The following is a 24,245-nucleotide window of genomic DNA, read 5'->3' on the forward strand; positions in this document are numbered from 1 at the left end:
TTTGAAACATTGTTTCAAGGAACAAAATTATTCTTCACATCTTTTTGTCCACAGGAATTCCTTCCCTTTCTGTAACACTTCTCTCATAGCCGTGGTTCTTTGATCCATATTAGATATGAATTTACTATAAAACTCAGTCATGCCCAGAAACATCAATACTTACTCTGAGGAGTTTTCAGCCTACTAATAGTATTGACCAGTTCATCTTTGGGTCGTATACCTGTTCTACTTACAACATGACCCAAATACTCAATCTCTCCTACATCAAACTTACATTTCTCTGCCTTCAAGGTCAAACTCACATCTCTCAGCCTTGACAATACCGCGCACACGCGAACATCATGTTCTCCTCCATTCGAACCCACAATCAACACATCATCCTGGTACACTCTTACACCCTCCAAACCGCCAATAACGTGTTCCATAATCCTCTGAAACAATGCAGCAGCAGAAATCAGCCCAAAAGGCATTCTCACATACTTAAACGTGCCAAATGGTGTGACAAAAGCAGTTAATTCTTGACAGTCTGGATGCAGCATTATTTGATGGTACGCGGAAGCTAAATCTAAGGACGAGAAGTGTTAAGCACCATCAAGAGAACACAACTCACAAATGTTAGGAAGTAGATAGTGATCCACAATCACCATTTTGTTCAGCTCTCTCAAGTCCACACATAATCTCACTCCTCCATTGGTCTTGCGTGCCATAACCATCGGAGACAACCACTCTGTAGCCTCCACCTCCTGTATAATTCCCTCACTGACCAACCTATCCAACTCCATCTTCATGCTATCTCGTACTGACAGTGGTACACCTCTAACTTTAGCTACCTTTGGACTTGCATTAGATTTCAATTTTATGAGATGTAAATAATTCTTAAGACAGCCAATTTTCTCGGTAAACACTTCCAGAAACAATTTTGTTCACCTTACATTACTTTGTAGACCAGTAAGTGGTCTCCCTTCCTTTTTTATAGTAATTGAATCAACACACACATTTCTAACAGCATTCTTTCTACTGCATAGCGGGGATCAGCATTTGGATCTAAATATACATTGAGATCATGCTGGTGTAACCAGCTTATTAACGAATAGCCCTTCATGGAAACATATATCTTCCCTGGAATAATCATGTCTCCGAACTCAGTGGGTCCCCAAAAATATCCCAACAGTCGTATTGGAACACCCCCATAACCTCTCGGCTTGATGTCTGGTTTATCCTTCCAACTCCTCCTCATAAAATACTTTCGGAATCAAAGTTATCTTTGCTCCAGAGTCAAAGAGCATTTTAACCACAGATCCATTGACTTTGACTTGTTCCACAGGTCCATTTGGGGAAAACCCTTTTACTTGAAAAATGTAATTCTTCTCCTCTGGGTCTTCTTCATTTTCACACAAATCTATTTATTGCACCTTCTTCCAATCTTTCACAGATCTGCAACATCTCGTAAAATGTCCTTTCCTTCCACAGGATTTACACGTAGCTTTCCATCCAGGACATCCTTTGTTATTTGCAAATTGACCTTCATTGCCACATCTGAAACATTTTTCTTGCGGAAATCTCAAGTTGGCTTTATTAGTCTCAGCCCCTTTATTATTAAATTTAGACTTTTGTACACTTTGTATAAAATCTCCTTTCTTACTCTCAAGATTATTAGCGGCCGTGGGCATTTCTTTTTAAAAAACTTCAGTACAAGCTTTCGAATGTTTGCAGTTCTTTGCAGCAATTAACACCTCTTGTAAGGATGGATTATCCTTGTGCCATATGCCCTCCCAGGCCTTCTCAGAACTGCTACCCAGCATTAACTGATCTCTTAATCTTTCCTCCAAAGATGCCCCAAAATTAAATGTGGAGGCCAATTTTCGCAACTCTGTAATACACTGTTCAACTGTTTCTCCTGAACGTTGAATACGTCGACCAAAATGAAACCTTTCAAGTACTGTACTAACCTTTGGCAGATAGTGTGAGTCCAACGTCTTTATACAAATTTCAAACTCGTGCAAGTCTGTGGCTTCTTGGTCTGGAAGATCCGGAAGATGTTCAAATACTTCCTGTCCTTCCGACCCTAGACAATGCATTAAAAGAGAGGTTTTTCTTTCGGCACTTAATGAAGTTCCACAAACTCTAGCATAATGTGAGAAAACCTTCTTCCACTTCACCCAAGGAATTGGTGGTTCCCCTGGAGAAGACAAGAAAAATGCTGGTGCTGGTACATTCTGCATCTCAAAAGGTAGGGGAAAAAAACACTACAATGATAATATATGTCTTATTTCCTTTTTTTTATTTTTTTTATTAATAAAATAAACAAACTCCTCTTTCAAGCTAAAAGATGTTTTATACCTCCAAAATATCCAGAAGATTGTCCAGGTAGAACACCAACTGTATTAAAAACTTTCATAGCAAAAAGAGTGCAAAAATATGGCAGCCAAAATATCCCAAAAGCAGTAAAAGTCGGTGTACTAACAACTTGACAGTGTGTTAATACAGTCCTTTGTTGGTTTCTACAGTTTTGTGTTGGTTTCACCACTATGCGCGACTCCCTCACTGCGTGCACTGTTAAACCCAAACACGGAGCACGCTCAGAAGTACACTCTCAGATTAGCCTCCCGGGAGTCTTCGGTAAGCAGGAGACAGGACGTGCTGCAAGTACTTAGCCACAATCACACGTTTACACCAGCTGCAACAGGTGACGTGTGGCCAAAGTGTGAAGCCGCTTGCCTCAAGCAGATCTTGGTCGCAAGGCTTCCCTTGAGCAATCTTTAAAGAAGCGGCTCGAGAGTACACGCGAAGCCTAACACAGACGTTTAAAGTACTTTATTTTTGCCTTTAAATCCGAAGTATGGGAAATACCCAAAGTCAGTCACTTACTGCCCGGAAGTATAAGCCGAAGGCTCCAACGTGAGGCTTCTTGGTGTTAGGGTCTATTCTCAGCTTGTAGGTGCCTGTAATAACGGATCTGTTCAGGAGCTCATCAAACCCTTGTCGTCACATGTGGCAATTAAGGATGAAGGTCACACGGAGGCATCCATCATGTTTATCCGAAGTTTATTTAAGATTACACTGTAGAGAAGACCCCCAACTACAAACACTTCCAACCGTCACCTCTCTCTTCCCTCCGTTCCTTCTCACAGCTCTCTCACCACACATTCTTCTCTGGAATCCAGAAGGGTTCGGGTTCCAGAACATAACACAAGATATCACACATATGTTTTAGTGAAACGATTGTTGGATATTCATTGACAATATAATTGCCATAGTTTTTGCCACGTTATCACTGTGTTTCTTAAACAGGAAAATTAATGGGAAAAGTTTTTAAAGCCTACTACGACAAAGCAGCACCGGTGGGAAATGCAAGTGGGCAGCGCTCACATCTAAAGAGTTTGTAAGGCAAGTCAGATTCTACAGGCCCCACGTTGCATTCCAGGAATAGGTGACTACCACTTCATGTTTGGAGGAGTGATATAAATAGGCTCCACAGCTATATGTGTTATCTTTCAGAGAGTAATTATCTATTTTCAACACCTTCATTTGGGAGGGGCTTTGGGGTTCATGTAGAGCTCAAGACCACCACACACACAAAAGCATCAAGGTCCATTAGTGCTCTCGCCTGCTTGAGAGCACGCTTCCCGGCAGCAGAGCCTGTCTGTGGTATTCATGTTTTAACTTTGATACAAAGGCCTCAAGGAATGTGCATCATGCGCCGAGCCCAAGAGGCGGTTACACTGATCTCGAAGAGCAATAGGAAGAGCTATGAGGAAAAAGAGAGACAGAGCTGTGAGGGGGATTGTCCACATAGTAAAAGATAATTAACTGTGCACCCAGGCTTGCTGCACAACTATTCGAAGTATTCAAATTAGCCCAAGCAAATATTCAGTGTTGAAATTCCCGAATTCTAATTCCATAAGAAAATCGTTGAGGAGTGGGGGGGTACTTGTGGCACGACCAGGCATTTGAGCAACTTGTTCATTGAACAGTGTTACATTTAATAAGGCAGTGTAAACCGAGGGATAGCTCTGCTGACTCAGGCCCTAGACTGTCACATATGTTGAACCTGAAGGATAACTTCTCTTGAGTTTCGTGTCTTTAAGTTATGTTTCACCTGAGGCATAGCTCTGTCATCTGAGTACGGCGCCCGTGGGTCTGCACAACCAGCGGGGTAACTTGATTCCATGACACCTCATTAAGGTGGAAGGTGGGGACCAGGGTAGTTTAGCAATGTGATAGGGGCACCCTCAATATACCTTTTGGGGGCCGCTTAAGGATTTGTTACCGCAGTGTGCTAAACGTTAAAGTTTCATGTAAAATGTAGGATGTATGTTTGTACTCCTGAAGATCTTTTTTTTTTTTTTTTTTTTTACTTCTGTAACATCTGGTAAATTGTTCTTATGTGAGCGCTCTGGCAACTTTGTGTCTTTTCCACGCTGTAAAAAACTACAAATTAATAAATATATGAATGAAAGTTAGACCAGCAGTGACTTGCCTGAAGAAAATTATTTCCATGACGATGCAAATTACTTTTTAACTGTGCTAAGACAATGAAACTAGCTGATATTTCTGTACTCCGTTTGTGGAGCCTGACACTTCAATCAATGGCACAGCCAGAAATTCATATTCTTGCAACAAATACATCATGTTATACTTGCCTCACTGCTTATATGTCAGAGGACAACGTAATGCAAGCCTTCGAGGCTCTATGGTCTGTGACTGGAGTGGAAAACTGTGGACGTAGCTGAAAGTGTGCACTAATGACCACCTTCACTAACTACTATGGCAAACACCAGCAATCTGTCAACGCCCTAAAAGTAAGGGTAATAGATGGCTCCATGTGATAGGAACACTTTTTCTGCAGTCCTAAACTTTCTCTTTACAAAACACTGTTTTCAGCTATTTTAGTACAATTGATTGAATTAAAATGAAGTAAGATTACAAGTTCCATACTTAGCTCAATGCCTTGATTCACAACATGATATTTTCTTCATGTGAGTATAGCTAAAACAAAGACCAGTGCAATGGCTAGGTGAAATGTTCTTTTACTTGCAGTGCTAATAGGATCTTGGACGCGGAGAGAAATATCTGAAGGCTTTCTGCTACAGAGATAGCGAAGGCTTAGCTGGAGCAAAGAAGGACGTCAACAGGCCCAATACCCCGGAATGGTGATGCAATAGCTCCAAAACAGGAGGTATGTGTGATGTGCCCTCATGAGCAGCGTCAGCACAAGTTTGTGCGGTAGTAATCTTGTGCGTTCAAACGCGGTACAGGGGACAAGCAACCCTCTAGTTGTTGCCAATATAGCTATGAAGGTGTTTGTGGGGGAAAGCACGAGGAAAGTGAGTTGAAGGCTTGGAGGTTATATGTAGAAAATGAGACCTTTGTGGACTTTAGAACAGAATTTGCTGGGCCACGCAAAGGGAACCCTACATTACAGGATGCGCTGACTCTCACAGGAAGTAGTGGGGATACAAAGTGGCTGTAAGGTAGCCATGAGTGTGTTGGAGACAGCAGCGCCACGGTGCCTATGATAGCAACAATTAACAAGAAGGCAAATGATAGAGAATTCATCTGGAACTTAACCTAAATATATGAACAAGGCTGATGTTGAGCACTTAGGAGAAGATTTGGACATGAAGCCTCATGTATACCTTCAAACTCTTACACAAAGAACTGAGGGGTACAGTAAGGTCTAAAGAACAAAAAACAGTTGGCATGTAGTCCAAAAGAGCCAACAAAGGGTGAGCAGCAGTTCTTAACCTTTACCCTATGGCCCTCATCTATGTACAAATGTTGTGACCTTATTCTTGATACACTGTGCTGTTGTGTATTTGACCGACTGTGCCTCCACTGCTATGTATTTGGAGTTCTTGATGTGTTGTTGAGCATTGTATATTGTTCACAGAAAAACTCAATAAAAATATATATTTTTTAAAAAGATATGTGGTTGGATGCAGTTTGTTGACTAAGTTTACGTTCAGGTAAGGATCCCACTTTGTTCCCTCCATAGTAACTCTGTTTCAATGCTAGCAAAAAACGTGTAGCCTTGTTTGTGCTGTGTGTCCTTAGTTGGGCAGTTGTCTTTTTTTTTTTTTTTTTGTGTCTAGATTGGGAAGAGTGGTCGCGGTGTTTCAGGGTCTTAATGTTAGCTGTTAGTCCTGTCTCAGCCAGTCTGGCTTCCCATGTATTGGTGATGGCTAAAGAAGATATAATCCCACGTATGGTGGCTTTGAAGCCATCCCAGAGTGTGTGTCCCACGATCTCAGGGTGAGTGTTGGCATTCAAAATAAGCTGAAATCTATTTTTGGATCCCAGCAACACCGACTGGGTCCCTAAGCAGTTGCTGGGGAAGACGCCACTGTGAGTGGGTTTGAGTGGAAACCTCTGTTCTAGCCAGAGTTATCTCTAAGTGGCCATGGTCTGAGATGAATATATCTGAAATGCTGACAGAATCCAAGTCATGTAGCAGTGTGTGGATGAGGAGAAATAATGTATACGTGAATAAGAGGTGTGGGCGTGGGAGTAGATAGAATAGTACTGAATCCCAAGTGCTTATAACGCTCCCAAGGGGGAGGGTAATGTATGGAAAGTTTCCCTGATGTGTTGGTTGAACTAAGTAGCAAATGAGAAAAATTAGAAACACAAACAGTGGAAGGCCAGCAGGGCCTAACTATTCTATTCACGTCCGGTAGGGCCAGCACACCTGTGTGCAGGCTGTTCTAGAGAAGTCACTCTCCTGAGGGCTGAATCGGGGGCGGGGTGTCATGGAGATGGTACTAAACCCCATGAGCCCCAGGCCTCTGCTGCCAATGAGAACCAGGGCAAAGAACAATCCTGAAGCAGTCATAAGTAATCCAGGGGTGCAGGGCTATGGATCCCAGCTGCACCGGCCACTAAAAGGCCATCCATTGGTAGCACAGTGAGGGTCATAGAGAAGGGTATAATGTCTCTAGATCATTGTTGGTGGGAGCCTTTCATTGAAATTCGCTTGTATTTCGGGTTGCCCAGATGTTGAGGCTTGGGGGATAAGGCAAATCACAGTCTGCTGCAGGTCATAAATGGGTGGGTGGTCTGATCTAGACAGAGCCAGAGGTCGAGGGGGCGCGTGCGGACCTCTCTTCAAGTTGCAGAGGTGTTGGATGTTGTCCTTTTTGGTTTCTCAGGATGCAAGTACTATGTTGTGTTTGTTGGAGCTTTGAGGTTTCACCGTGGTCCACACTGGTTGCAAGGATTCACGAGTGGGAGATTGAGATACCCCGCACGAGTCAGTCTTCAAGTTCAAAAGTCGTTTGGCTTCTTTTAACAAGTAAATGACCCGGTGCTTACCCTCCCAAGTGAAGATGATAGCGAAAGGATGTCCCAACTGGTAGCAGTGCCTCTTCACGGTGATATTGAACTTTGAAATCAGGCAAGAGAGATTGCCACCCATGTGAACCCAAGCAGCTATAGACTACCTTGTGGCGATCAGGTGTGAGTGGGTGGGGGGCAGGAGGCCCACTGCAGGGGACCAGAGGCTGCAATCTATCCAGAAACCCTTCAGTTCACATGTCTTATGCATAAGTGCAGCTAAAGCCCCCAAAGCAGGATAAGGTGGCTCACCAGGCTGTAGAGTGTCACTTGTTGGTTAGTGTGCTGACTCCAGGTGCACTGCACGAGCAGGTTTAATTCTTCCAGTATTGGAGCCAGGGCACTATTTTAGCATGTGAATGAATTGCTGTAACTGGGCCTCAATGCAATGCTCAGTATATCGCGGGGAAATAAGGGAGGAGACAGGCCCTCCAGGCTCCCCCCTTATGTGCAAAATGTCTTATGGTGTGGCACTGTTCTAGGTGGCTCAATGAACCCTATTTCATGGTCCCTCAGCCAGTGGCAAAGTCCCCGGCACAGCTTTTTGCTTCAGCCACAGTGTTCATTGGCCACAGCCTTTCCTAGGCAAAAATGACAGTTCTGTCACTCCGGATCTAATTAGGAACGGGGGAAGGAGGAAGCTCACTGTGATCCAGTGTCCATTGTCAGTCCTCCGTGGCAGATCGGAGTGGAATCTGAAGTGCACTTCCTCGTCCTCACTCCAAGTGCTGGGAGATGCAAAGTGCAAGGCCGCAAGATGGCGGCCCCGGCTTTATGGTGCTCCGGCCAGGAAATGCAGGGGGCGCATAGGTACTGGGAAGCCAGAATCAGGCCCTCTCTCCTGGTGCCTGAAAGAGCTGTAGAGAATCCAGTTTTGTGCTGTAGTTAAGCTTAAAAGGCAATCAGGTTTCCACAGGGAGAGAAGTGTCTCAATTAATCGCTATTGAAGCCACGCCCCATCGGAGCTCTTTTGGCACTTGTGTAGGTTATTTATCATGATTATCAGCATTCCTAAAGACTTGCATCTGCAATGCCCCAGCTTCCCAGAACCCAAAACCTAAAGAGCACTAGTAAGAATACAATGCTTTAGTGTAATTGTATTGGGAGCATAGGGAAACAAAGCAATGATAAATATGGAAATTGAAAATCCACCTCTAGATGAATGCACCAATCTTATATAATGGGTGATATGTGTATAATCAAGGTGTAAACAAATGTATAGATATTGAATTTCAAACACTGATAACACACTTTATCAGAACTTGGGGATTGCTAATCTAAAGGAGCCATATAGGTTCAGTGACAATCTAAAAATCTGCAAAGGGACTAAAGGCAAGAGATTCAACAAAGAACATGCACAACGTAGGAAGACCAGCAGGAAATGCAAGAAAATAATGAAGAGAAAGTGAGGTAGAAGGCTTAGTGCATATTAATGCAAGAGTTGGATACGCAAGCAAGACACAAGGCTATTAATCAATTGATTGCATCATGCTCCCTTTTATAGTGTTTCTGACTAGAATGACCTAGTGAGAGATGCCATTTTGAATTTGGCACTAGTTTGGTAACAGTCTGCGACTCTATAAGTAACCCCACTATCTTTGACTAGCAACCAGGCTGACCATGAGTCAAATCTCCAACTAAGTACTGGGTGCCATAGCCTTCATTGCCCCTGGTGTCTTACCCTTACTGGAATCCTCTGGCCTTTATTTTTGGGCTGTCATTATGTGTGCAGACACATAAACTGTTGTTAAGTTCTATCACTGCCAACCTCCCCTGAGGTGAAGCCCCCCCAGCCCATCCATCCCCCTCCCGTGTTTAGTAGGGTGCCATTCAAAAAGAGGATCAGGCAAAACGAGAAGCAAAGATCAAAGAACTAGTTTTCAAAATCTCTTTTCAGGAACATAGCCTTTCTAATCTATGAGGAACTGAATCTGTCCTCTGGAAAAATGGGAATTCAATATGTCCTCACCCTCCTGGTTCAGTTTTCACTAACAATACTAGGATGGATAAAGAGGGGAGATGGTTGGAATAAAGAAACATGAAAGTCAGGATGTTTATACTCACAATCAGGAAGTGAAAACAATCAGCCTCATGGTTTACAACAACTTCAATCTGAAAGGCAAGGCTTATGTTTAGTATAGGTTTCAGGTAAAAGCAAGAAGCCAACATAACCACACCATATCCATAGTCTTATAGTTTGGACCAGGTATTCTATGGGCATCAGCTTGACTTCTGGCTTTAGAAGCCATAACTTAGGATACAACTTGTTGGTTGCCTCTGTTCTGTTTAACATTATATTTCTGTCTAGTTTTATCTTTTTTATTCAGAAGAAAATCCGACTGCACGTTTAATGTGTAATTTTTGCCGAAGCATAAGGCAGACAAGACTCTGTAACATGCTATATTACACTATTGTAGCTGTTTAAAAATAATAAAATAGCATCTACTGCTACTGTCCTGTATGGGAAAAGCAATAACATACTTTCCCATAAAGATTACAAATACTTTAAAAATCGATTACAATTGAAACACGTTTTCATAACTACACAAATAGTGAGAGATACAATGACTTCCTGTCCAGCATTTCCCTTGACTGTATGTTATTTCAGAGTGGAGTGAAATGGAAATATAGAATTTTGAGTTCCATTAAGCATTTCCTGCTTTGCTTTTTTCACAGTCATAGTACAGTTAAAAGTGTTAACAGAACAAAACATACAATGTCTATAATGCTCTGAAGAAAAAATGCAGCTCCTAAATAGTTCTAGATGAGTAATCAGTCCATTTAAACATATAAACATTAAAGAATCCTGTTTAATAATGTTATCTTCGGCTAGGAAACAGCTAGAAATTGCATTCCTGGACTCCTTGTAATATTTATTAGAAGCCTGATTAAGTAGTGATGTCACGTTTTATTTAATATTAAGGAAAATGTACTTTTAGAAAGTTACCCTTGCCTAAACCCTCTGGAGGGGTCAATGCGATATTCCTCGGGGCTTGCATGCTGATAGAATGTTCCACCTCCAGGCACCACCTAATCTGAATGTTGTGGTAACACAGATTATTGGAGTGGCCAGATGGGGGAAGGGTGCTGGGAAGGGGACTGTGAGGAGGGAGATCTGTGAAAGGAAACATTAAACACAGATAGCAAGCATAAGCATCTCACTTGTCACCTGACAATTGCAATTATGTTGATAGTATTTTGATTGTCTGTTTCCTATATCACCCCCTGAGAAACAAGGGTGTTTTACCTATCAAACTTGTTTCTTGCACAAGTTTATTTTATTGTTCATAAAATGACTGTAACCTTGTTCCAGTTCTTCTAGATTGACAGTATATTCTTTTAAGAAACACAGCTATAAAATGTGCAGGACCAAAGGGGACTAAATGCAGTGATTAAATGCACACTGAAAACTTCAACAGTGTGCTTTCATCACAAACACCAAATGCACACTAAAGTACTCAGGTGTGTACTTCTACAGTAACATCAAATGCGCACTGAATTTCTCTGTTGTGCGCTTCCACAATAACATCAAATGCGCACTGAATTCCTATGTCATGCACTTTCACAATAATCTCAAATGCACACTGAATTTCTCTGTCATGCAGTTCCACTATGAACACCAAAAGCGCCCTGAATTCTTATGGCGTATGCTTTCACAATACCATCAAATCGGCACGGAATTTCTCTATCATGCGGTTCCACTACGAACACCAAGTGCTTACTGAATTCCTCAACCTTGCGCTTAGATATTAATACAAGGATATAAAAATATCCGGAATCTTCGTGACATCACACTTACCACGCAGAGCACAGCCTGCTCTGACTGACGTGTCTGATTCGGACCACGACCAAGGGAATCAAAGGGTGATAACCGCTCCGAAGACAGCTGCACAGGAGCAGTTGAACCGAAGCGGAGGAGAAGTCTGCCTCCAGGCTGCAGAGGAATACTGAGCAAGTAATCACTGGCGGGGTCCCTTTTATACATGGGCCCCACCCAAGATGGCCACCATTGTAACACCTGGGAATTTGGAGTCAGTTTCTAACTGCACATCACATGTGCTCATGAGTACCATATTCAAAACATTGCAATTTTCTGAATGTGAATTGTACAACAGCATCAACAGTGCAAAATGAAATTACAGATATGACATTTGCAATATCAGAATATAAATATTACAAGAGCATCAGCAATGCAAAGTTAAAGTACAGATATGACCAAATGTCCAAACTGAGTTTATTCTGATAGAGGGTGCACGTGGGCACCCTAACCAATATTTGGTGACTATGAGACCATGGTGCATTTTGCCACAGCATTCGCGAAAACAAATTTGCGCTTTGAATTTCCTACATGTCCTAGAGCCGCTATTTGCCGTCATGACAGGAGGCTAACCTGCATTAGCCTCCAGCTGCAGCCCTCTAACTGCTCAAACTCTGAACGAAGTGTGACAACTGGTCCCAGAGTGAAGACAAAGCCTCAGGTTTGAGGAGGTGTTTCACTTCCTTTGGTAGAATTACCATTTGGGCAGTGTTCAGGAAGATGATTGTTTTAATAAACTGTTTGACGGCAAAATGACAAAAACCCAATCAGTAGAACCAGAGTAATGAATTTTTTAAGTATTAGTGAAAACTAGCACCAAAAAGACCAATGCTTCAACAGCAGACTTCTAGTGGCACAAGACTGGACCAAAGTAAAAAAATATGGCTGGCCGCGATACACAAAGTAGATTGAGCCTTGTCATTGCTTACATTCGGACTTAAAAGAAATTCTGAGAAAAAGTGTCTGAGAAGGTAAAGTTCAGCAGGGCAAGCCTGCAGGACGTGTCCGAGAATGGAGCATCAACATCGGATAGGCTAGGGTCGAAGCCACAGTAAAGATTTCTACATTCGGACTTAGGGGTAGATTTAGGTCTTGGTAGGAATGGGACCACCACCACTTTGTTGATGGAAACCCAGTTTGCCGCCTTGGCGGTCCACCGTCCTATTTAGATGTTGGTAGTCCCATAGACTTTAACCTGCCCGAGTCCCGGCGACTCCGTCAAGGCTTCCCATCCACAGTGATGGCGCCAAAGGAAAGAGTGGCTGACGGCGGGACTCCAGCCACACTTACTGCCGAGCAGATTTGCATGTGCCTTACCGCCAAGCAAAACTGGCGGTTCGACCTCCACTTCTGACTTGGTGGATTGGTCGGGGGAAAGGGGTAAAAACTCACTTTTCCTACCGATTCCACTCCCAGTTTTGACTGGACATAACTGGACAACACACTCTGAAGCTGCTGCTACTGGACCCTGGAGAACACACAACCCCCTCATCACTGGAAATGAAGGTAGGGAACCCACATTGGCTCTGTACATTGGGAGGCCAGTGCACGAGTTCAGGATCACTGCAGATATATACTTGTCACAGTACTTTTTTTAAATTACTGTGACATGCATATGTTAGGGACACAAGTGGATCAGACACATATGGGGACACAATGGTACACAACACATATCACACACATACACAACTGTCATTATAGTGCCAGTATTCATTGCCAAATGAATGCTGGCACCACAATGATGATACAATGACACCTGTCAACTGGGTCCATGTGTGCACATTGCAAGGGGATCTATACCTGTCATGGTGTGCATCGTTTGTGTGTTACTCAGTATGTGGATGTGTGTGTGTGTAAATTGCCATTGACTGGTTGAGGTGGAGAGATAGGTAGTAAGTGTTGTGATTGTGTCACTATGTGTGCCACTTGCATATGGCGTGGATGCTGTTGTGTATGCTGTGTTATGTTGCTGCATGCAACATTCAGGTGAGTGTTGTTTTGTGGTGCAGGAGGCTGGCCTGGTTTGTAGGGGGTACCAAAGGTACTTACACCTTATACCAGGTCCAGTTATTCCTTATTAGTGAAATGTAGTCAGTGTCTAGAAGCCAGGCTGTCTGGGGCAGCGGTAGCTAAGCAGCTGAGGCTTATCTAGGAGGCATGCAAAGCTCACGCAATACCACTGTAGTCACACAGTACTTAAACACATGAAAGAAAATACTGTGTTACAAAAATAAAGGTACTTTATTTTGGTGACACAAATGCCAAAAATACTTTAGAGACTATGCTCTCTTAGGAGGTAAGTAATATACACAGTATATCCATTGGAATGCAGTAATAGTTGTAAAAACAGAAACAGTGCAAATAGTGACAATCACAACAGTTAGAAATGGGCCTAGGGTGAGCACAAACCATATACTAAAATAATGGAATGCAGAAGTTGATTTCTCACCTAGGCAAGTGTAGAGTGTAGAGGGGCACTAGAAGTGTAAGAAAACACCAAAGTAAGTAATAGAACCCACCCCAGAGCCCAGGAAAGCAAGAGTAAATCACAGTAAGTTTCCTACAACACACAAGAACACATGATAGAAGACTTTGCAAGAACCAGAAGAGACTGCAAGACACCAACAATGGATTCCTGGACCCGAAGACCTGTGGAAGAAGGGGACCAAGTCCAGGAAGTACTGAAGAGTCATTTAGAACAGGAGCCCCTGGTAACCTGGATGAAGGTGCAAAAGAAGAACCGCCAGTGAAGATGAACAGTCAGTACTGAACCCAAGAAGACGTATGCGGGATCCTGGTTGGTGCAGATGATGTCCCACGCCGGATGGTTGATTGCAGTCTGGTTTGCGTTGCTGGATTCTGCCAACAAGCCTTGGCACATGTAAAGCACGCTGTTAGTGGAAAATGGCGCTGCCCAGGACCAGGAGGGACCTGGTGGCCTCCACCCAGTAGGGGGAGACAGAGGAGGCTCTCAGCAACTCAGAGAGCCCTCAGAAGACCAGGCAGCACGCACAGGAGTCCCACAGCACAGGGACAAAGAAGGTGCAAATGGGGGCCCACGTAGCACTATACAAAGGGAATCCCACGCCGCCGGAGAACCACTCAGGAAGCTGTGCATCGCAGGAAGGAGTGCTGGGGGCCAGAGCAGTGATGTGCACAAATAACTTCTTGGAAGGTCACACACAAGCCTTGGCAACTGCAAAAGGTAGAAGTTGAAGTAAAGGATGCAGAGGATTCCTGTTGGAGTCCTGCAATCTGAATCTGAGGAAACACCCAGAGGAGAGACCCTAAATAGCCCTTAAAGGGGGACTGGTCAGCTACACAGGTAAGCACCTATTAGGGGAAGGCTCTGACATCACCTGCTGGCACTGGCCACTCAGATGGTCCCAGAGTGTCCTACCTCCTTGGACCCCAAGCTGGCAAAACACAGGGATACTCTGGAGGAGCTCTGGGCACCACCCCTGGGGTGGCGGTGGACAGGGGAGTGGTCACTCCCCTTTCCTTTGTCCAGTTTCGCGTGACAGCAGGGAAAGGGGGTCCCTGACCCGATGTAGACTGGATTATGCAAGAAGGGCACCATCTGTGACCTTCAAACCATTTCCAGAGGCTCTGGGAGGCTACCCCTTCCATGCCTGTAACACCTATTTCCAAGGGGAGAGGATGTAACACCCCTCTCCCAAAGGAAATGTTTTGTTCTGCCTTCCTGGGCTCGAACTGCTTGAGCAACAGGAGTGCAGAAACTTGCCTGTGAGGTGGTAGCAGCTGGGGCTGCCTGGAAAACCTCAGAAGGCTGTTATGGCAGTACTAGGGGTCTACTGTGGAGCCCCCAGAGTGCATGGAATTGTACAGCCAATACTAGAATCAGTGTTGGGGTACAATTCCCAGATGTTAGAAAACTTAGATGGCCATATTCGAAGTTACTATTGTGCAGCTGGACATAGGTATTGACCAAGTCCAGTGCATGCGTAAAATGGCATCCCAGCACTCACGAAGTCTAGGAAAATAGTCCTGGACGAAGCGGGGGCAACTCTGCTAGTGCAGGGGTGCCCTCACACACAGGTACTTTGCACCCAGCCTTACAGGTTGGATGGCCTGACATAATGGTGATTTATAAGTGACCTGGTGCAGTGAAAATGGCTGTGAAAGGGTGAAAGCACCATTTCACGCAGGCTGCAATGTCAGTCCTGCAGAACCCTTTGCATGGGCTCCCTATGGGTAGCAAAAGTAATGCTGCAGCCCACAGGGATCCTGTGGAACCCCAATGCCCTGGGTACCTAAGCACCATATACTAGGGACTTATAAGGGGTGACCAGTATGCCAATTTGGGCTGAAATGCTGGGTTACCAGTATGCAGTGACAAATTTGAGAGGCGAGAGCACATAATCACTGGGGTCCTGTTTAGGCGGATCCCACAGACATAGTCAAACACACTGACATCAGGCAAAATTTGGGGGTAACATGCCAAAAAGAGGGTACTTTCCTACATGTGGCAGTCGTTTGCGTGATGTGTGTAGTTGTGCTTGTGTGTGTTTGTGTAGATGAGTGTGTAGTTGTGTTGGTTGTGGCGTGTGTGGGTGCTGGGTCAATAGTGTATGTCAATGTGTGCTTGCGGCATGTACGTGTTGTGCTGTAGTAGGATGGCAATGGATAATGGTGTGTATGTGGTTGTTTTGTGTGTGCTGCAGGGGTACACATCTGGCAAGGGTAGAGTGTGTGTGTGTGTGTGTGTGTGACTTACCTCTGTTCCACAGCCACTGCCATTTTCCAATGTCCATTGGATCCAGCAATGTCCTCCCTCCACCAGCAAACAGCCGGCAGTACACCACCTGCAGGACTGTTACATCTAAATATGGCCGACAGGAACCCGCCAATATGACGGCTAGGAAGAACACTCTGTTGTGGCGGTCGGCGGCTCAGCCGCAATACATTTAAATACAGCGGGTGGAATGCTGTATGCTCGACGGTCGTCTCGGGTCCGCCACCACACCAGTTTGGCGGTAACACCGACAAGATCTAAATCAGATCCTTAGTCTCTGAAATGGAAGTTAAAAATCTCCAGTCGGACAAGGTAGAGAGTTGTTGCCAAAGACAGTTCCACGAGAACGAACACCACATTGGCAAAGCACCTCTGCCAAAAAGGAGTTGTTGTTGTAGAGAAGAACTTAGTGGGAGGAGTCACAATGTCAAACCAACCTACGATGCACCTGAGGCAGATGGGTGAGGAGGTTGGTCCCAGTCTCCTGTTCTTAGAACAGTTTTTGGCCAAAACTTTACCAAGTCCTCATTTTTGGGATTTTGGCCACCTGAGCACGTTTAGCACCCCATCCAAGGGTCTAGGACTCATGGTACACCTCTAATGGGTTAAGGGCTTACTAAGGCTGGGTCCCGGTATGGGTTCAATATGGTGGGAACCTTGTGTGTCCCTGTGGCTCTGAACTGGGGAACAGTAAACTAGCCCTTGTGAGTCATTCTGGAGGCCCTGGGGCAGATAAAGATCCAGATACCTAGGCACAAGGCAGCAGAACAGTAATCCAGCAGGGAAGTAGTCCTTCAGAGCAGCAGTCCAGATAGTGGCAGTCTTCCCAGCAGCACAGCAGTCCTTCTTCCTGGCTCAGTATCCACATGCCAGAAGTCTACTGAAGAGTTGGTGTATGGGAGTGTTGCAGAAAACAGATTGCAAAGGATTTTTCTAGGAGCTTGACACAATTGATATAAAACCCTTTCTGTGATGACATGCCCCACTGGCCACCTCTCCTCACTCTTGCTCCCCAACCATGATTGGTGGTATACAATTTGATTATCATATCGGAAACAAGTCCAAAAATGGCTCCACCATGCCTCCAAGTGTGCAAGTCACCACTGCAGTTCCTACGGTACCTCTGTAGACAGGCTGAATGAACAGTCTGGCTAACAACCTCAGAGTGACCTGGCCATCTCTATCATCTTGTGAATTTCCTCTGGGATGGACTTTCTCTTCTGGATTAGATTGGAAGTGAGAGAGTCTACCACAAATCCCAGGAATACCATACAGCTGTATGAAGTCATGTCCGAACTTTCCTAATTGATAAGAAAAATTATATCATGGAAAAGAGATATTGCCCAATGCATTTGTTTCAGCTAGAAGTCCGGAAAGTGAGCCGCGATCAAAATTTCATCTTAATAAATCTTTAGATAAACCCCCCTGGCCCTCATGAGTTTCACAACTATCTGTATTAATTTGGTGAGATAATAAGGGACTGGTGATACTCAAATGGTAGCGCCAAGTATTCATAGGTGATGGCCCTCTAGGCTTAGGGTTGGGCTGTTGGGTTTTAGTTGGTTAAGTATGTAATCAACATGTTTACTTTATTTGTGTAATAATTTGTCCGTTTTGCTGATGGATTTCTGTGAGTATTTTAATAAAATTCTTTACTGGTACATTTTGCATCATGGATTCATCTAGAATAATATTGTTTTTTGGGTTGTGGATTTGCACTTTCTTTTGTGTCTGTGTGGGTGTATTTTGTCTTGAGAGCTGATTGCTTTGAGCCAGTTGTGCTGAAGCTTAGCAATTTGTTTCTTGATCTTTTTTAGTTCTGCATTCATCCTGGGGGCTTGTTTTGTTTTATTATGTTTTCAATGGAAGTGGAATAAAGAGATCAAAGCTTCATGACGCTATCTATAAAGTGTTGACTGAATTTATTGTGAACAGATCTGGATTGAAAGTAAGCAGATTCTTCCAACTTCTGCTTCTTTCAATGTCAATAGGTAGATGCAGGAGAGATTAGTTACACTGGGCTAGACCACAAGGTAATGGTCTGACCATGCAACTGGAGTAATCCTTGGGTATGTAACTAGGCAGGGTTGCCAAAATTGACATCCTAGGTGTGTCCTACAACGTGTGTGGGATTGGGCATGAACTGTTGTATGTTGTGTATGTTATGGCTCGTGAGCATGGTTCTGAGGTGTGGTATATTTGGTTAGTCAAACCATATATTCTTGTCACCATGGTTACAGTATATTGAATATATTCTAAGAATTTTAGAAATTGTATCCAGAAATGTGTCTGGGACTTTCCCACTGCTAGGTAGTGGTTTGTGAAGAAGGAGAAAGGTACATGAAAATGGTGGGTCAGGATTGCATCTGACAAGCAGGGCCTCGCAACCTTATAAAGAAACATCCTCAGGTTTGAGATTTCCTTAAATAGGACATCAAAGACTCCTCCTCTTTTTTGCCTTCACAAGTTTGTAAACAGTTTGATAGCCTGGTGAAACTGGTTCACGCAATACTGGTGCCTTACCATCCCTTAAACATGGTTTGATTATCAAAACTAAATCAAGTTCTGTGTCTGTATTTTTAAATGGGATGAGCATTTATCAGTAGGCATTCTAAGGGATATTGTTTGGATATGGTGTGAGTCTGTTCTGCAGGAGAATGAGTATTGTCCTTTTCAGCCGTAAGTGGTGCGCTATTGGTGGTGTTGTCAACTGTTGTTTAGAAAAACAAATGTTTTTAGAGGTGCTGCAACTTTTGTCTGCAGGAGAGCGAATATTGTCTTTGGAAGTTGTAGGTGTTGTGCTACCGGTGTTGTTGTTAACTGTTACTTTGAAGACATATTTTCAGGTCCGTGTATGTGGGTGGTGGTTAGACTGGTTAGAATTGAGTGGATGGGCTGTGGAGTTGTACCTGAAAGATAGGCAAGCAAGTACAAGGTTACAAAGAGTGTTATAGAGTTGCTTTTTATCGTATGTTATAGAAGGAAGGTGTATGGGTGATGGTTGGTTGTGGAGCATGAGAGTCACGTTTTATGGCTCTGAGTTGTGCAATGGATGATAAAAGTGAATAAATGTTGTTGATTGCTTATTGACTGAAATGTTGTATGAGACTTGTAGTCTTTATCTCTAGTTGTTGCCCTCTCCCGTTCACCAATTATTTACACATAAAGACAAGAATCCAACAGTAGTCCTTTCGGTTACGAGTATTGAGGAGGATAAACTGGTTGCATCATCTAGTTGACACTATAGGGATGATTTTGCCTGGGTATTTTAGTGTATGTAATGTCTAGTAACACTGACATGTGTTCCGCTAATGCAATTTTTGTAAGTTCACCAATTCTTGCATGTCTCAAACAAATTTAAGGATTGTGTTTTGACAATCCAGAGTAAGTGAGGATCCTTAATAAACAGGGTTGTAAGGCACCTGTGTCCACAATGAAGATTGTGATAGGCTGGCTACCTGTCATAGAGTCAAATTCTGGACAAACATTCCAAAGTTTCTAGATTAAGGGTCAATCTTAAGCACAAAATGTCTGGACAAACAGTCAATTTTACATAAACAAACATCTAGCAAAAATATACTGTAAGCAAAGTTTGAAAGGAGACACAAAGGTAAATAAGGGATAACGTGGTCACAGGATTTGGCTTTCTTAGTACTAATAATAGTTGGAGCAGTGATCTTCTTTGAAGGAGGACATTGAACTGGTAGACCTAGAAAGATTTGTCACCTAAGTTCAGAGACCAACGTCCAGGTTATAAAGGCTGAGCTATTATTTGTATTTAATATGAACTATTGGATTGTGTCTTGAACATCAATTGAAAGAAAAACAAATTACAAACCCTTGGAGACTGAGGGTTGTGACATCATGTGTTAGTGGTAGCCTGGATGACCCTATAGTAACATACCTCATAAACCCAGTCTGCAAGAACAGTAAAGTCAAGTGTCTGTGGTGTAATGAATCAAGATGTTCTTCCAGATGAAATAAAGATGTACAACGGCATGTAGTCACGAGGAAGCTTTATTCCAATATAGGAGGTCCCATCCAGCCAAGATCCAACTGTCAGCCTCTCCTCACCAAGCTCTCTCTGTCTCACCTCAGCCATGACATCACCAGATTCCAATCCACTCTCAAGAGTTCTACATTCCTATGCATACTACACACCTCCCCCTTTTACAAACAACAACAACAAATTAAACAATAAAATACATTAAGAGAGCAAAATAAAATTAAAGAGCCAAAAAAAACTAATTGAACATATTACATTTGAGAACCACCACTCGATTGAGATTCCACATCTTTGAATCTTCTGTTCTTACGGCATTCTTAAATAACTTCACCACTTTTACAGGCTTGGATTTATGTGTACTTCTGCCTTTGTTGACCGGGCCATGAATAAGTACCCAATCTCCTACTTTAACTTTGGTTACTCGTGCTGATTTTTTTGAGTCGAAATATCTCTTCCTAGCTTCTACTTTCTTTCGTTCACACTCTCTCCAGCTGTCATCTGACACAATCATTCCTGATCTTGACTCCACATCGTTCACCCAACTGGGAGCTACTAAGGTATTTGGGTGTCTGGCTCTAAATAATTCAAAAGGGGTTTTTCCCGTGGTGGAGTGCGGGGAAACCCTGTATGCCTCAATCCTTTTAATTACTTCTTTTTTCCAATCCATACCATTGTCTTTGGCCAACACAATTGTTTCTTTCAAAACTCTGTTGAAACGCTCTACCATGCCATTGGTTTCTGGATGGTAAAGTGCACATTTCTTGTGTCGTATGGCACAGTCTGCTAAAAACCGTTCCATTTCCCTAGACACCAACTGCACACCATTATCGGTGAGGATGGATTTTGGAAACCCTTCTCTCCCAAACACTTCCTTCAGAAACTCAATTACATGCCTCGTCTCAATACCTCTGGTAAATTTGATCTCCGGCCACCTTGAAAAAACATCTACCAGCACCAGGAGATATACGTCGACACCCCCTACACGAATGGGTCCCAGAATGTCTAATGCAACTTCTTCCCACGGTTGAGCGGGGCGTTCTCTAATCTCCATGGGTTGAACTCTAGGTTTGACTGTTTTCTCACTCAACACACATTGCAAACACTCCCTAATGGTCCTCTCCACCTGCCTATCCATTCCTGGCCACCAATATGTCATTCGCAAACGCCCTTTGGTTTTAGAAATTCCCTGATGACCTGAGTGGGCAAGAGAAATAAGCTCCTGTCTAAGCGTGGTAGGAGGAACTAACCTTGTGCCCCTAAACAGTAGGCCGTCTCTATTCGATAATTCCCCCTTTACATGCCAAAACTTCTGTGTCTCTGCACTCCCATTATTTTTGTTCCACCAATCTTTCTCTAGCAAAGAAAGCACTTCTATTACTCTATTATCCAAAGCGCATTCTCTCCTCCATCTCTCTTCTGTGACCACATCGTTATCAAAACTACTGCCTCCTATTTCACATACCGCTTCACCATCTGAATCATCATCACTCCCTTCTCTTTCCTGACTATTACCTGTAGACTGTACCAACCTTGATAATGTGTCAGCGACCATGTTCTGTACTCCAGGAATGTATTTTACTTAAAAATCTAAATCCTGTAACGATATCACCCACTTTGTGATCCTGCTTGATATCGCATCAACCCCTTTCCTCTTATATATCTCACAAAGTGGTTTATGATCTGTCCTGACTTCAAATTTGCTGCCCCACAATACATTTTTTAGTTTCTTCACTGCCCAATGCACTGCCAAAGCTTCTTTCTCTATAACAGAGTAATTCAGCTCAGCATTTTTCAAAGCTCGTGACAGAAATAAAACCACTTCCTCACACTTATGATTACCTTGTTGAAGCACAGCCCCAAGACCTTTCACACTGGCGTCAGTAATCAGAACTGAAGGAAGATTAGGGTTGAAATTTTTTAGCTTAGGAGCACAAATTAACTTCTCTTTGATGTCTCTGAATTGTCTTTCACAATTATTACACCACACAAATTCCACACCTTTTCATAACAACCTCCTCATATTCATACAAAAATCCGCAAAATTCTTAATAAACTTCCCATAATACTCAGCCATTCCAATAAACTTCATCAGTTCTTCCTTATTTGAAGGAGATTGCAAATTCTTAATGGTGTCTACTAGTTCTCTCTTCGGTGATATGCCTTCTCCTGTGACCATGTGACCTAAGTATTCAATGGAGTCCCTCTGGAATTTGCACTTCTCCATTTTTATGGTTAGACCAAACTCTCCCAGCCTCATCAAAACACTACATACCCTCTCTTCATGTTCAGCATCATCTTTCCCAAAAACTAAAACATCATCTTGATATATTCTTACACCTTCAAATCCCTTCAAAACCCTTTCCAACATTCTTTGAAAGACTGACGCTGCAGAAGTCAGCCCGAATGGCAATCTTGTGTATCTGAATGTTCCAAATGGAGTTACAAAGGCAGTAAGATTTTTAGATTCTTCAGTTAGTCTGATTTGATGATATGCTGATGTTAAGTCTATGGTGGAGAAAACCTTCGCTCCTTGCAATAACATTAACATATCTGAAATGTTTGGTAGGGGATATCTATCCACAATCACATATTTATTCAGTTCTCTCAAGTCCACACACAAACGTAGACTGCCATTCCCCTTCCTGGCTGCAACGACTGGTGCCAACCATTCAGTTCCTTCAACTTCTTCAATAATTCCTTCTTTCTGAAGTCTCTCCAGTTCTACCTTCATTTCTTCACGCAAGGCCACAGGTACACCACGAACTTTACTACACACCGGCTTAGCTGCCTCCTTGAGGTGTATATGATGAGAATAGTTCCGAAGACACCCTAATTTGTTTTGAAACACGAAAGGAACCTTCAATTTTAGTTTCTACACAAAGTCATTGTCTTTTTTAATTTCCTGGACAACAGATTCATCACGTTCCTTAATTTCGTTTATCTCATCTTGATCTTTGATCTTCACAGGAGGATCACTATTAGGATCAAGTATCACTCCAAGATCTTTCTGATGAAACCAACTGAGGATACTGTCTCCTTCTTTTGAAACATAGATCTTTGCATTGATCAACTTGTGTTTGAATTCCGGTAAACCTCTAAAGTAACCATACAGTTTCCACCATACGCACGAGGAGTGATATCAGGTTTGTATAACTTAACTTTGTTTAAGAGTTTTTCGAAATAGAACTCTTTTGATATGATGGTAATCTTCGCTCCAGAGTCAAAAAGAACCTTTGTTCTTTCACCATCAACCAGAATTTCATCAATGGGCCCTCGCCTCCCATTGCCGACTTGTAGAATAATTTGGCCACAATCAAAATCATCTCCATCCATGTTATTTGAATCATCATTAACTTCATAGATACCTCCTTTCCTACTTTTGGTTCTGCAAACACTGGCAAAATGACCTTTCTTTTTGCACAAATTGCATGTTACTTTAATGGCAGGGCAATTTCTATCATTCGCCATGTGGCCCTGCTTACCGCAACGAAAACATTTCCCTTGAAAGTTTTTCTGTTCCTTTCTATAATTTTGTTTCAGAGAGATTTCATGTTTGTCTCCATGACTCTTGATGAGATGTACAGAGTCACATTTGTTCTCCTCTTTCTTAATTGCCTCGACACATTTGAGGGAATGTTCAATTTTCTTTGCCAGTATTACAACCTCATCTAGTGTCGGATCATCTTTTTGCCAAATTTCCTCTCTGACCTTCTCAATGTTGCAGCCCAGCATAAACTGATCCCTGATTCTCTCATCCAACAGTGGCCCAAATTTGCATGATGATGCCAGTTTCCTAAGGGCTGTAATATAGCTCTCTACGGTTTCACACTCTTCCTGGTTTCTCCTGCCAAAGTGGTATCTCTCGAGTATGGTGATAACCTTTGGAAGATAATGTCTATCCAACTTTTCTATGCACGTCTCATATTCATTTAGGTTCTCGTCAAATATGTCTGGAAGATTATCAAAAACTTCCTGACCTTCTGATCCTAAACAATGTAACAATAATGCAGTTTTCCTTTCAACGCTAAGTGATGCACAACACACTTTTGCGTACCTCTCAAAAACTTTCTTCCACTTTTGCCATTTTATAGGCGGTTCTCCTGCAAAGCCAAGAAAAACGAGGGCGCAGTAACATTCTGCATAGTTGTGTGTTCCAACTCACAAACTCCTGTCTCTGAATCCTTAATTTTAAGGTCTTAAATAGTTTGTTATAATAGTTATATTAAACGTATCTTTGTGCTTGGTAGAAAAAAAAATTGTCTCCTTTTTTTTTAAATCTTTTAATAGCTGCATTATACATTGGCCAAACTATTGCTGAGCTTGAAACAGCT

The sequence above is a fragment of the Pleurodeles waltl genome, chromosome 3_1 (assembly GCF_031143425.1).
Source record: "Pleurodeles waltl isolate 20211129_DDA chromosome 3_1, aPleWal1.hap1.20221129, whole genome shotgun sequence".
Classification (NCBI taxonomy): Eukaryota; Metazoa; Chordata; class Amphibia; order Caudata; family Salamandridae; genus Pleurodeles; species Pleurodeles waltl.